Genomic DNA, 12,368 nt, shown 5'->3' with positions numbered 1-12,368 from the left:
CTCTAAACTAAAAAACAAGAAACTGCAACTCCAAACACTGAACATGAAACTAATGTTTCTTGTGTACAGATTGGGGAAAAAAAAGGCATATATCCATCTATTTCATCCGTTTGTTAGCTGTTAATAGGATGAAAAGTAGAGTAAACTCCGGACAGGGCTAGCACAGAGAGACAGAAAACCATTTACACTCACATTCACACTAACAGCCAATTTAGCCAATCAACTGATGCATTGTGTTTTTGTAATTTTGCATTTAAAGTCTGCTCATTTCCACTTAACGCCAGCATTAGCATCGAGGTTTCTAAGGTCCTGTCGCTGAATTGATCTGTTGCCGTATTGATCTCACGTAGGCTCAATCTGCAGCTTGATGTCAGTGCAACTACATTGGTGATTTTTCTTTTCCGTCCCGTGTCAGGATGATTACGCGTTTCTGCTTACTGATAAAGCTGAACTAGAGCCAGCACACACAGACATATGCATGGATGTAAATTTGTCGTGATTGAAAAGATCCTTCAAGCGTTGTCTAGTCTAAGTAATTAGGTTCATAGTCAAGACTGAACAAATCATAGGGGTTGTCATCTTCAATGTCAAGGAATAGCTAATGTTTGAAAGAAGAATTATGAACAGGCATATTGTGAGAAGACAGCTGACTCATAGGTGACGTCTTTGTTCGGCCTCGATTGAGCTGCTAGTCTTTGTCTTTCTGTCGTCGTCGATCAGCGCAGTGACACAGGTACAGAGTATAGATCAATATAATGGTGCCTACAGAGGCCCGGCTGTTCTCTGCATTTCATACTGTGCTCTGCTCCGGACATCTCTCACAAATCATAGGAGAAGCATTGTATTGATGCCCAGCCTTTGGCAGACATTCTGTAGACATATAACGCAGCTTCAGGGGCCAAGAGAGTGTGGGACAATTTAGAAGAATTTCATATATAAAAAAGTGACTTTTGAGATTGATGGCACAATCGTTTTTGCTGCATGCACGTCACTGGAGTTTCTTGAGACCCACATTTTCAGATTTATCTGTCTGACATTGTGGGTCGTGATGTTTTAGGTGACTGCACAGGATATATTACCACACCAGTATGACCAATTTGTGTATTCACTTTAGCCAGTTTCTCAGTCTCACTTGTAGCTGATGGATTGCTCGTTCTCTCTCGCTGCATCTCTCACGTTACCCTCAAACCTGTCAATGTTAAAGTAAAGCTTTTAATGCTTTTCACAGTGATCGTTATACTAACATGTAATAAAGGATAATGTAACACTGGGTCCATTCAGTGAACCCAGTAATGACAAGTTCAATTCTCAGAAGAGGATGCATTGTGAGGCACAGCTTTGTGCTGCTATGACGTGCAATTATACTGTATGTTTAGCTTCAATATATCCTGCCACACGGCGAAGCTGCACACAAGTACATAGTGATTTGTTATTTAAAAAGCATAAGTATTGATTTTCTGTTTTTAGGCGCTGTGAAATACACAGGGGGCTTTTTTTTTGTCAACGAATGGATTAATTAAAGAATTCCCTCAACACTGCTGCATTTCTGTGTTAGGGCTGCATTCTCAGATAGTGGCTTTGTGTACATTCACACCATGCCCTGCGAATGCAATTATCACAGTGTGTTAGTAAACAGGCTGGAAAACAGGGAGCTTTTTGGTTTGATTACCTCGCAATGTAATTATCAGTGGTTCACACAGAAAAAGCCTCAGATGCAAATCAGCAGACGCATTCATGAACAATGCATTGCTGTTGTTTTATTTCGTATTAATACTGTATTTTTATTAGTATTTTAACACGGATGTTGTGTTTTGGGGGGGTTGCAGATATTGTTGAGTCCAGATGGACAAAATGACCAAGTCAAATGAAAAAGCAGGCAAACAGACAATAGTTGCCCTAAAGATAAGGCTTGGTTAGATCTGAGACCAAACACAGATTTGGAAACATCTCGCTTTCCTTTGGGCAACATTGAGCAGTGTTAAAATAAAGCTGAGCAAAAAAGTGTCCAGGGTCTGTCCTTTTCCACCGTTTCTCATTCCTGCATTGTGGTGGGTGTGTGAGTGCATAGTGGGTACAGTATTGCTCTCATGACAACATCTGAAAGTTGTGATTGGCTTAGGAGGAAGCAGGGTAGCTGTAATTGGCCGCTGTGGGAATGATTAGGTGTTGTGTTTTCTTAGTGTATCACTCCCCTTTTTGTAGTTTTCAGTCTGCACTGCAGTCACGTGGCTGGATATTATTTACTAGAGATGAGTGAAAAGAGCATGTCGAGACTTACTAAGGCATTGGAGCTATTGACTAAAATGACTTCTTTTAATAAAACTCACAATAGATTAAACTTTAAGGTATTGTTTATTTTAAAAAAATGTCTGTGACAAATCAAAATCATATTTCATCCTGAAGGCTGTCAGCATGCAGATCAGACCGATGTTTGTTGGAAACAATGGCTGGAAAGGACAAAAAGAGAGTTCAGCAAAGTGCCGAGGTGGCATCTTTAGAGTTTATATTTGGTATTCAAATATGCAGATAGTTTTTGAAGGCTCACTAATGAATGCCATTCTTTTGTTTGGAATCTCACAACATCCGTCATTTATGCACAAAGCAGAAATTTCACACATTTACCACATGTTACCTGACCACACACTGCAGCACACACATCTCAGTTAATTCAGTACAGGTCTTTGCGTTTCACCATTTCTGCTGAGTATGCACCCCTCACATTGTGGAATACTGAGGAGCTTGATGGAAATAAAGCTGAATTTGATGCCAGTTAGATTGCCAGGGTACCTGAGATGTATTAGTGTTAGAGGGAGAGCAGACACGGCTCTCCTGCTCATTACCAACTTGAGGGTCTGGAACACAGAGAGCTGCTCCCAGTCGTTGAAAAGCTAGATGGTCAGCACCTTTTGTGCCTTATCCTGCCACTACTGTTATGTGACATAAAGAAGCTTTAATAATACTGGAAGATGAAAGAAAGTGGCACAGGCTAAAAGCGCAATGGCCTCTTACAGTTCAATGCCCACAGGACACACGATACACAGCGAAGAAGTAAGTACAGTGAAGTAGCCTGGAAAATTGTTCATTTTCTGGTGCATCATCCTGGTGGCTTATGTTCACAGAGCATGTGTTGGGCGTAACATGAAAACTAAAAACGTGGCATTGTGGGGACGGTTCACAGAGATGACATGTGGAAATCAAAAAATGTGCCTGCTAAAAACTGTAAACATATTAAATCTACTATATTTTATTAAAGTCGGTTTGAAAATGTGCCACAAGAAATTTCTTCCCCTTTGCATTTTATTGCTGAAGAGTACAAAATCTAACTGATCTAACTACAGTTATATTTGATCTAACTTACCTGGGTAATGGGAAAAGGCAGTTTTAATTTTTATTGAGGATTTTTTAAGCTATTGTTTTAAATCAGAGATCTATAATACATAGTATTGTAATAATATTTGATCATTATAACCTGCTTTTTTTACTTTGCTTTATTTTTTCCACTTTGAGTTTGTCTTACATGTAATAATTGCTTATTTTAAAAAGACAGTACTCCCCGTCCCACCTCCCTCAAACTCTGTCATGGTTATTTAAGAATCATAGCACGTAATAAAACTGCATCATCTGGTTTGATAGCAGTCGAAGATCTTTATTGCAAGTCAAAATCCTTATCTCCCCTTGCTTCCTAGTTTCTCTGCCTCAGTACTGTCAACTCTTAGGCATCAATAAAAATGAAAAAGACACAAAAAAAAGGAGGAAATTGTTAAAAATATCTTCAGTCACGTCGCAAAGATTCGCTTTCTTCTTCTCATGCACGCCCTCTCCATGGATTCCTCAAAATTAAAGTGTCAAGCTACACAGCAGCATCCCTACTGCAGGTAATTTCTCAATTAATGTGAAGTTTCAGATTCAGGCATGGAGCTGAAAAGAGACAGTAGCACTGATTTATCATCGTCTACACAGAACTGTGTGTTCTGTATATTTTACTGCTAATTTAGTTCCATGTAGAGCTACCACATTCTCATTTTTACCTGCACCTGCAGTCCTACAACTAGCTGCAATTATTTAGCAGCATTTTCAACAATTAGTGTTATTAGGGCTATTGCCTCGAGGCATTTCTACTATCGTTGCTTATTTTAATCATTATTAACACCGAGATCTGAGTAACTGCATCTCGTTCTGTAAGGTTTTCTTCACGGTGAATGACAACAGAATACTTGATCCTTGATCCTTGTAATGCTGCTGTTATAAGAAAATCACATTTTCCAGTCAGTTTGTCTTTTGAAGCTTCACAAAAGCTGATGTTTCAAGCCAGGAGACATGACAACTGTCAGTTTTACACCTCTCTAACAGTTAACCGGTTCTTTTAAGGCCCATCTGTTCACAAATCTTTTGCACTTTAGTTTTTATCCTTACTATAAAATCATTTTCAATTTTTATCTCTCTCTTCCCCATTGCCAGCCATATTTCTTTCTCTATTTAAGTAAGTTTTACTTACACTGTGGTATTTTTTAGAGATGGTACGATACCACTTTTTAATGTCCGATACAATACCGATATCATAAATTTGGATATCTGCCGATACCGATATGAATCCGATATAGTGTGTTTTTTTAATTAATAAAACTGTTTTTTTTTTTATATCTTGCTGCATTTTGTATAAGTTCACACTCAAGTTTAAATAAACAACAACTCTGAAGCTATTCTGTTATACCTGTATGCAAAAAAATACACTGCACCCAAAATATTTCATAGTTCAGCAACACTGATCAATCTAATAAACTTAAACCGACTCCATCCTTCCTATTCTGGTATTTTAAAGAGTACTTAGCAGAAATATTAAGCAACCTAACTAATAGGGTTGCAAACTTCCAGCAAAAAAAAAATAGGGAACCACCAAAAAATGCACAGAAATAAATTATTTTTCAAGAATAATTAAATAGATTCAAGATCTTTCTTCAACAGAACTGCAGACTGCACAGATGGTACCTTCCCAAAGGAAAAAGTAGTATAGCTTACTAGGGTATATTAGACTTAACAGTTACTATATACAGTAATGGACTTCTATACATTTTACATCAGATTAAAACTTTGGGTGTAAGATTCAGATAATTATTTAATAAAAGCTAGACATTTTAAATGAGAATAAGAAAGAAAAGTATGTCTTTGTGCCCCCCTTTTCCCTGTTAATGCCCTATCGGCCCCCCTGGCTAAACTTTGCTAGATCCGCCCCTGCACAGTTACCAGCTGTCAGCTACGTAGAAAAGGATCCTGGTCTAGAAAGTAATATTAAATAAATTCTAACAACAGCTTATCAAGCTTAAACTGCTGTTGTTCAGCCGCTGGTTTCCTCTTTCTGGTGTAAAGTGGGCCAAAAACAAACTAGAGACACGGACTCGCTACAGAAAAGCCAATCAGCTGATCATTAATCAGTTTCAGGATTGAAGTAGCAGCAGGAGAGGGAGAGAAGAGGCAGTCGCTCCATATATCGGTTGTTAAGCTTAACATGGGAATGCTTTACAAACATTCAGAGATGAACTTAAACACTTGCTTTACTTCTCTCAGGGATAACTTCCTCGGAGATGAAATGCCACTGGATTGCTAGTGAGGCTACAAATACACACAGCCGCTCTATCACGTGAGCACACTGCTCCGAGTGCTACGGTTATGACCGAGTTACGCCGTGTGGCAAGTTTTGTGAGGTGCTTTTTTGATATTTAATGGATCGGATTACATTTTTTATTTCTCTCCGATATCCGATCCAGTAATTTAGGTCAGTATCGGACCGATACCGATACATAATATCGGATCGGTCCATCTCTAGTATTTTTATATTTTCACTATGCCTTCCCCTTTGACAGTCAAACTACAAAGTCAACAAATCACATTGTTATTGCTTTGCCCTCATTTTCTGTGAGCTCTGTTCAAACAGTTTGACCAGGCCTTTGTTTTATCTCATACAATGATATCGTGCCATATGATGATATGTGAAGACTGTGGTGCCACACCCCTTGCGCTGTTGGAACACCTTGGGGTTTTTTTTGGTTTTTTTGGTCTATTTAATTTTTTTTAATTCTTCAGTCTGAACGTTTTCTGGGGTATAAATACGTCTGTCTTGTGTGAGAGAGGCCACATTTTACATGAAGAGAGATTCACTACACTACCACAGTGGCAGCATGCTGCAAAAGAACTAATGCTAGTTTGCATCATAAGCTCATTGCTATAAATCTGCTCTAGTCCAGAGATAGCTTACATAACCCGAAAGATTAATGCAAAAAGACCTGATGTTACGTAATGCCTTGTAAAATTGAATTGGTCTTCAGATTCTTTCTGCTGCACACTTGTTTTTCTCAGCATATTCTGTCTGCCTTCTGTGTTTCACTCATTTTTTGTAGAGGCTTTATCTTGTTATAAATATTTTTTCCACTTCTCTTTTCACTTTCACTTTGTCCAGTTGCTCTCATATTGTGTGGCTGAAAGTGTCAGAGTTTTTTTGATTTTTTTGTAGTAAGAGGTATGGGTTTTTGAAAGTCAATAGTAATGTGTTTTACCCCTTCGCTGAGCATTTATTTTCTCAAAGTTTCAGTACTGTGCACTCCCCATTTATTTATATTTTGCTTTTAAGGAATAAGACTTTCTTTTAATTTTTTAAGTGATCATGATCAAGAGCTATCCAGGAATCCCAAATGTCCATCCACGTTTTTCTTTTTATTAGCTTTTCCTTTTTTCCTTTTCTTTTTTTTTTTTTTTTTATTATTTTTTGTTAAAATAATTTAAACTTATCTATGAATCATTCAATTCAAACATAATTAAGGCACCTAACTCAAGTGATCAATTGGTGTTAGTTTGTTACTATTACACAACTGGGAACAGATCATTTGTTCCCATTTGTGTAGTTAAATGTATGAAAGATTCCTAAGATAACACAGTTTGACAGGAATAAAACAGATTTTTTTGCACCAACGAGGTTACTTCCAAAGAACTAGCTTAGCTGAAAAGGTGTTATATCTTGGCGTGGTGTGCAGAGTGTTCATAAAAAAAGTTAAGGAAACTAGAGAAATGGAGAACAAAATAAAAAAGTAGCAAAAACAATCTGCAGCTGGTGAGCGGTATCAGAAAGTCAACCAAAATCAAGCAAAGACCTAACACATCACCCGGGAGGTGCTGACAGATGAGCTGAGCTGATCTCTCAGGCGCATCTGACCTTTCAGATGGCTGGGGTGGCTGTAACTCAGGTAGCAAAAAAGGTCACCTGCTATTTGGAAGGTTAGTTGTTTGATCCCTGTCTGCTCCAGTCTGCACACCAAATATTCCTGTTCAAGATATGAACATCCACCCATCAGATTTTAAATGTGTGCGAAAGTTACATAATGCACTTATGTAGAAAGAACATAGCAAAAAAAGTGCTCAGAGTAAAAAGCATTGTATAAGAACCAGTCTGTTTACCATTTATATCAAACGTGATATCAGTAGAAAAGGGACTGTAAAGAAACCAGTGTTAAGGAAGGGAAACTGTAAACAAATGCTGCCCTATGGAGGGACATATCCATTTTAGACATTTTTGGTTCAAATTCTGGTTGATTTCAGTACCATCTGAAAAGCATCTGATTGGCAACGGTGTAATTTTTCTGTGTGACAAACTAACTAAACACACTATCAGTGAAATACCAGGAAAACCCATCATGGACTAACCCCCCCCCCCCCCCCCCCCCCCCCCCCCCCCCCCCCAAGTACCCAGACCTCCATTAATATTGAAGCATGAGGCATAAATGTGTGGGTCTAAATGTGTAATAAGTTTTGTTTGTTCTGAGCTTTTTCTGTTTATCACCACCCAGTGTCTCTCCAAGTCTTCCACCTCCTCGTCACCCCCAGTCAAACAACTCCTTCACCTTGCGCCATCATTAAAGTGAAGCCTGTAGAGAGAGTAGAGAGAGTGACCTCAGTTCAACTCCTTTTATTCCATAGGTTGGCTATGAGCTGTTTTCCTGTTCCAAGCAGATAAGAGCACATGCATGCACATATATTTCAAACTCCACCCTTGCTTTTCTTGCATGTCTCACAATTGGGTTATCACGTTCAGTTATTGCTTTCCTTAGATCGCTGATTCTCATTTTTTCAGAAGTTTAGTGCTTTTTTTCTGTCTTTTTTTTTTTTCTGACTTTGTTGTGCAAGCCAGCAACTATATAGGTAGCAAACTTTTAAAGCAGCTGACTCAAAACATTATTATACAATTGGGTTTAAATGAGGGTAAGACACATTTCCTATTAAAAATATCCAAACTTTTAGGTATGAAGGGATGGTGTGTGTGATCTTTTGAATCCAAAGAACCTGCTGATCTGTGTGAAACGCCTAAAAAGACTTCTGAGTTAGCTCCTTCTTTAAGGGAAACTAGTACATTAACATTAATCATTTGTGGGATGTTAGTGTATATTTGTGCTTGGGGTATGTGAGACAGAGTGTCAGCTTGTCTCTTTGTTATAAACTGGAGCATACAAATGAGTCGTATGCTCACGCTGCACCATTTTAAACGCTTTAAGTGTCTGAGTTTGCAGAAAGACACCAACACTTCCCTCACTCCTTCCTGCATCCAATTGTTTTGTGTCTCCTAACCTTTTTTCACTTTCTGTGTCTATTAGTCTAGCCCCTACTTTCAGTGTGTCTCTGTTTCTTTCTCTTACCCCCTGCAGCTGTTCTCTTCAAGGCTCAAATCAATGAGCTTGTTAGCAGATTCCCAGATTTGTAGAGCATTTCATCACCCCTTACTCTTCTAACCCCTTAGAGACTTAAACGCACACTGCAGTGGAACGCACACTTTGGTAAAGGGTTCCCAAAACCTTTGTTTCAAATCTGGAGAGCTGAGAGAAAGAATGGTTATTGCCCGTGGGTGACTTCTTTCATTAGCCGTGTTGCAAATACAAACAGGACAAACTGCTGGCTCTGCTTCTTTTGCTGCTTTAGCAAAATCCTATTTACCTCTGAGATCATGTGTGTGCTGGTATAGTTATACTTGTAAATGTTTCATTTTTTTATTTCTAGACCTGTTTCTTCTTGGTGTGCTCCCTTTCGGGGACCTGCAACAGGTCACCTGCCTCTATCTCACAGAGTCCCTGGCATCCTCCTCTGTCACACCAACCCTCTGCATTTCCTCTTTCACTGTGTCCATGAACCTTTTCTCAGGTCTTCCTCTTTTTCTCCTGCCTGGTAGCTGCATAGTCAACATCCTTTGTTCAGGTCTATCCACTGTCCCATCACTGCTCATGTCCAAACCATCTCATCTTACTTCTCTAACTCTAACATGAGCTGTCCCTGTGATGCACTCATTACTACTCTTGTCTATCCTGTTCGCTCCCCATGAAAACATTAGCACAGTACCACAGTTCCTCTTTTGGTACCCGATCATAGGCTTTCTCTAGATCCACAAAGACACAGTGAAGCTCCTTCTGACCTTTTCTATACAAACATCTCATCTGTAGTGATCTTTCTGGGCATGAAGCCATACTGCTGCTCGCTAATTATCACCTCTCTTCTTAACCCAGGGCTGAAAGCTCTAAATAGTTTTAAAACATGAATAAAGCTGTAACATTACAGGGAGTGCAGAATTATTAGGCAAGTTGTATTTCTGAGGAATAATTTTATTATTGAACAACAACCATGTTCTCAATGAACCCAAAAAACTCATTAATATCAAAGCTGAATGTTTTTGGAAGTAGTTTTTAGTTTGTTTTTAGTTTTAGCTATTTTAGGGGGATATCTGTGTGTGCAGGTGACTATTACTGTGCATAATTATTAGGCAACTAAACAAAAAACAAATATATACCCATTTCAATTATTTATTTTTACCAGTGAAACCAATATAACATCTCCACATTCACAAATATACATTTCTGACATTCAAAAACAAAACAAAAACAAATCAGCGACCAATATAGCCACCTTTCTTTGCAAGGACACTCAAAAGCCTGCCATCCATGGATTCTGTCAGTGTTTTGATCTGTTCACCATCAACATTGCGTGCAGCAGCAACCACAGCCTCCCAGACACTGTTCAGAGAGGTGTACTGTTTTCCCTCCTTGTAAATCTCACATTTGATGATGGACCACAGGTTCTCAATGGGGTTCAGATCAGGTGAACAAGGAGGCCATGTCATTAGTTTTTCTTCTTTTATACCCTTTCTTGCCAGCCACGCTGTGGAGTACTTGGACGCGTGTGATGGAGCATTGTCCTGCATGAAAATCATGTTTTTCTTGAAGGATGCAGACTTCTTCCTGTACCACTGCTTGAAGAAGGTGTCTTCCAGAAACTGGCAGTAGGACTGGGAGTTGAGCTTGACTCCATCCTCAACCCGAAAAGGCCCCACAAGCTCATCTTTGATGATACCAGCCCAAACCAGTACTCCACCTCCACCTTGTTGGCGTCTGAGTCGGACTGGAGCTCTCTGCCCTTTACCAATCCAGCCACGGGCCCATCCATCTGGCCCATCAAGACTCACTCTCATTTCATCAGTCCATAAAACCTTAGAAAAACCAGTCTTGAGATATTTCTTGGCCCAGTCTTGACGTTTCAGCTTGTGTGTCTTGTTCAGTGGTGGTCGTCTTTCAGCCTTTCTTACCTTGGCCATGTCTCTGAGTATTGCACACCTTGTGCTTTTGGGCACTCCAGTGATGTTGCAGCTCTGAAATATGGCCAAACTGGTGGCAAGTGGCATCTTGGCAGCTGCACGCTTGACTTTTCTCAGTTCATGGGCAGTTATTTTGCGCCTTGGTTTTTCCACACGCTTCTTGCGACCCTGTTGACTATTTTGAATGAAACGCTTGATTGTTCAATGATCACGCTTCAGAAGCTTTGCAATGTTGAGACTGCTGCATCCCTCTGCAAGATATCTCACTATTTTTGACTTTTCTGAGCCTGTCAAGTCCTTCTTTTGACCCATTTTGCCAAAGGAAAGGACGTTGCCTAATAATTATGCACACCTGATATAGGGTGTTGATGTCATTAGACCACACCCCTTCTCATTACAGAGATGCACATCACCTAATATGCTTAATTGGTAGTAGGCTTTCGAGCCTATACAGCTTGGAGTAAGACAACATGCATGAAGAGGATGAAGTGGACAAAATACTCATTTGCCTAATAATTCTGCACTCCCTGTATATTAACAGTAATAACTTTAAATTGACATTTTGATGTTTAAATCCCCGTCGAAAATAATAAATACAGAGCAACAAGAAAAAGGTAGAGTGATACCATTTGCAGTGTGAGGTATAATGGCAGTTTCCATCTTGGAGTGTAAAAGATCTCAGTTGTCTGACACGTACAAAGGCTAAAGGAGGTCAGTCTCTGTTGGCTGCAGGGCCAAAACAGTTAGCTCTGTCTTAATAAAGGGAGGAAAATGAAAAGCATGGCAGACAGGTACAGCAAGGAGGTGTAGGTGAGAACAGGTGTGTGTGTGTGTGTGTGTGTGTGTGTGTGTGTGTGTGTGTGTGTGTGTGTGTGTGTGTGTGTGTGCGTGTGTGTGTGTGTGTGCATGTGCAAGTAAACCTGTTTACACAGCTACTTTATGAGAACGTCTTCCTTTTAGGGACAAAGAGCAGGTCTCCCTGAAGCAAGTGATTAAATTTGAAGGTGAATGCATGTTTTATGGTTAGGTTTAGCTTAAGGCTAGGTTTACGCCAGTTTGGTGTGTTTCGAGAAAGTCTCCAGGAAATGAACGACAGTCAGTTTAATGCCCCAGACGCAGGCTTTGAGGACTGTTCCATCTATTCTTTTTTTAATTGTCATTTTAAGTCATTTTCACATATAAACTTCCAGCAGTTCAGAGAATAAGGGTAGGACATTACCCGAAGTTAACCATTCTCATATTCAACACAAACAGGCAACAGGCCGTTAAACAAGTTTTCACATAACTGCCAATGCTAAAGCAGAGTACATGACACAATTTGCACAATTTGCTGGGCTACTTTCTTTATTTTGCTTTGTTGATAATTTTTTTTCACTATATATACTATATGTACTCTACTGTTACATGCCTATGTTACGGTCCCTAAACGTGACCTCATAAGTTATTCTGTCAAATGATTTAATGTAATGTCATATTTATACTGTAAACATCAGAAATTGACTATATTAGTATAGTGAATATTTGCTAAATTAGATGTTAATATCATCATATTAAAAAGGATACACTGCTTTTTTTAAACCATAGAGGTTGGCTAAAATTGGTCATTGGTTGCTAGACAAAATGATGACATCATGCATAATTAAAGTTTTGTGTTATTTGTGCATGAATGCTACAAATGGGTCATTTTAGCCTGTTGGTAGGCGGTTGCTAGGTGACATGACTACATCATAGTATCGGCTATAGGGGGGCCTGA

General features: G+C 39.3%; 1 protein-coding gene across 1 annotated transcript in view; it reads left to right on the top strand.

Moving 5' to 3' along the window:
- LOC308396077 (alpha-1,6-mannosylglycoprotein 6-beta-N-acetylglucosaminyltransferase B-like) overlaps positions 1–12,368 on the top strand; it is a 126,925-nt gene that overhangs the window by 76,155 nt on the left and 38,402 nt on the right. The window lies entirely within an intron of this gene.

The sequence above is a fragment of the Rhamphochromis sp. 'chilingali' genome, assembly GCF_963969265.1.
Source record: "Rhamphochromis sp. 'chilingali' genome assembly, chromosome: 4".
NCBI classification, from domain to species: Eukaryota; Metazoa; Chordata; class Actinopteri; order Cichliformes; family Cichlidae; genus Rhamphochromis; species Rhamphochromis sp. 'chilingali'.
Note: the sequence above shows the minus strand (reverse complement) of the source record. Positions and strands in the feature narration are given on the sequence as shown.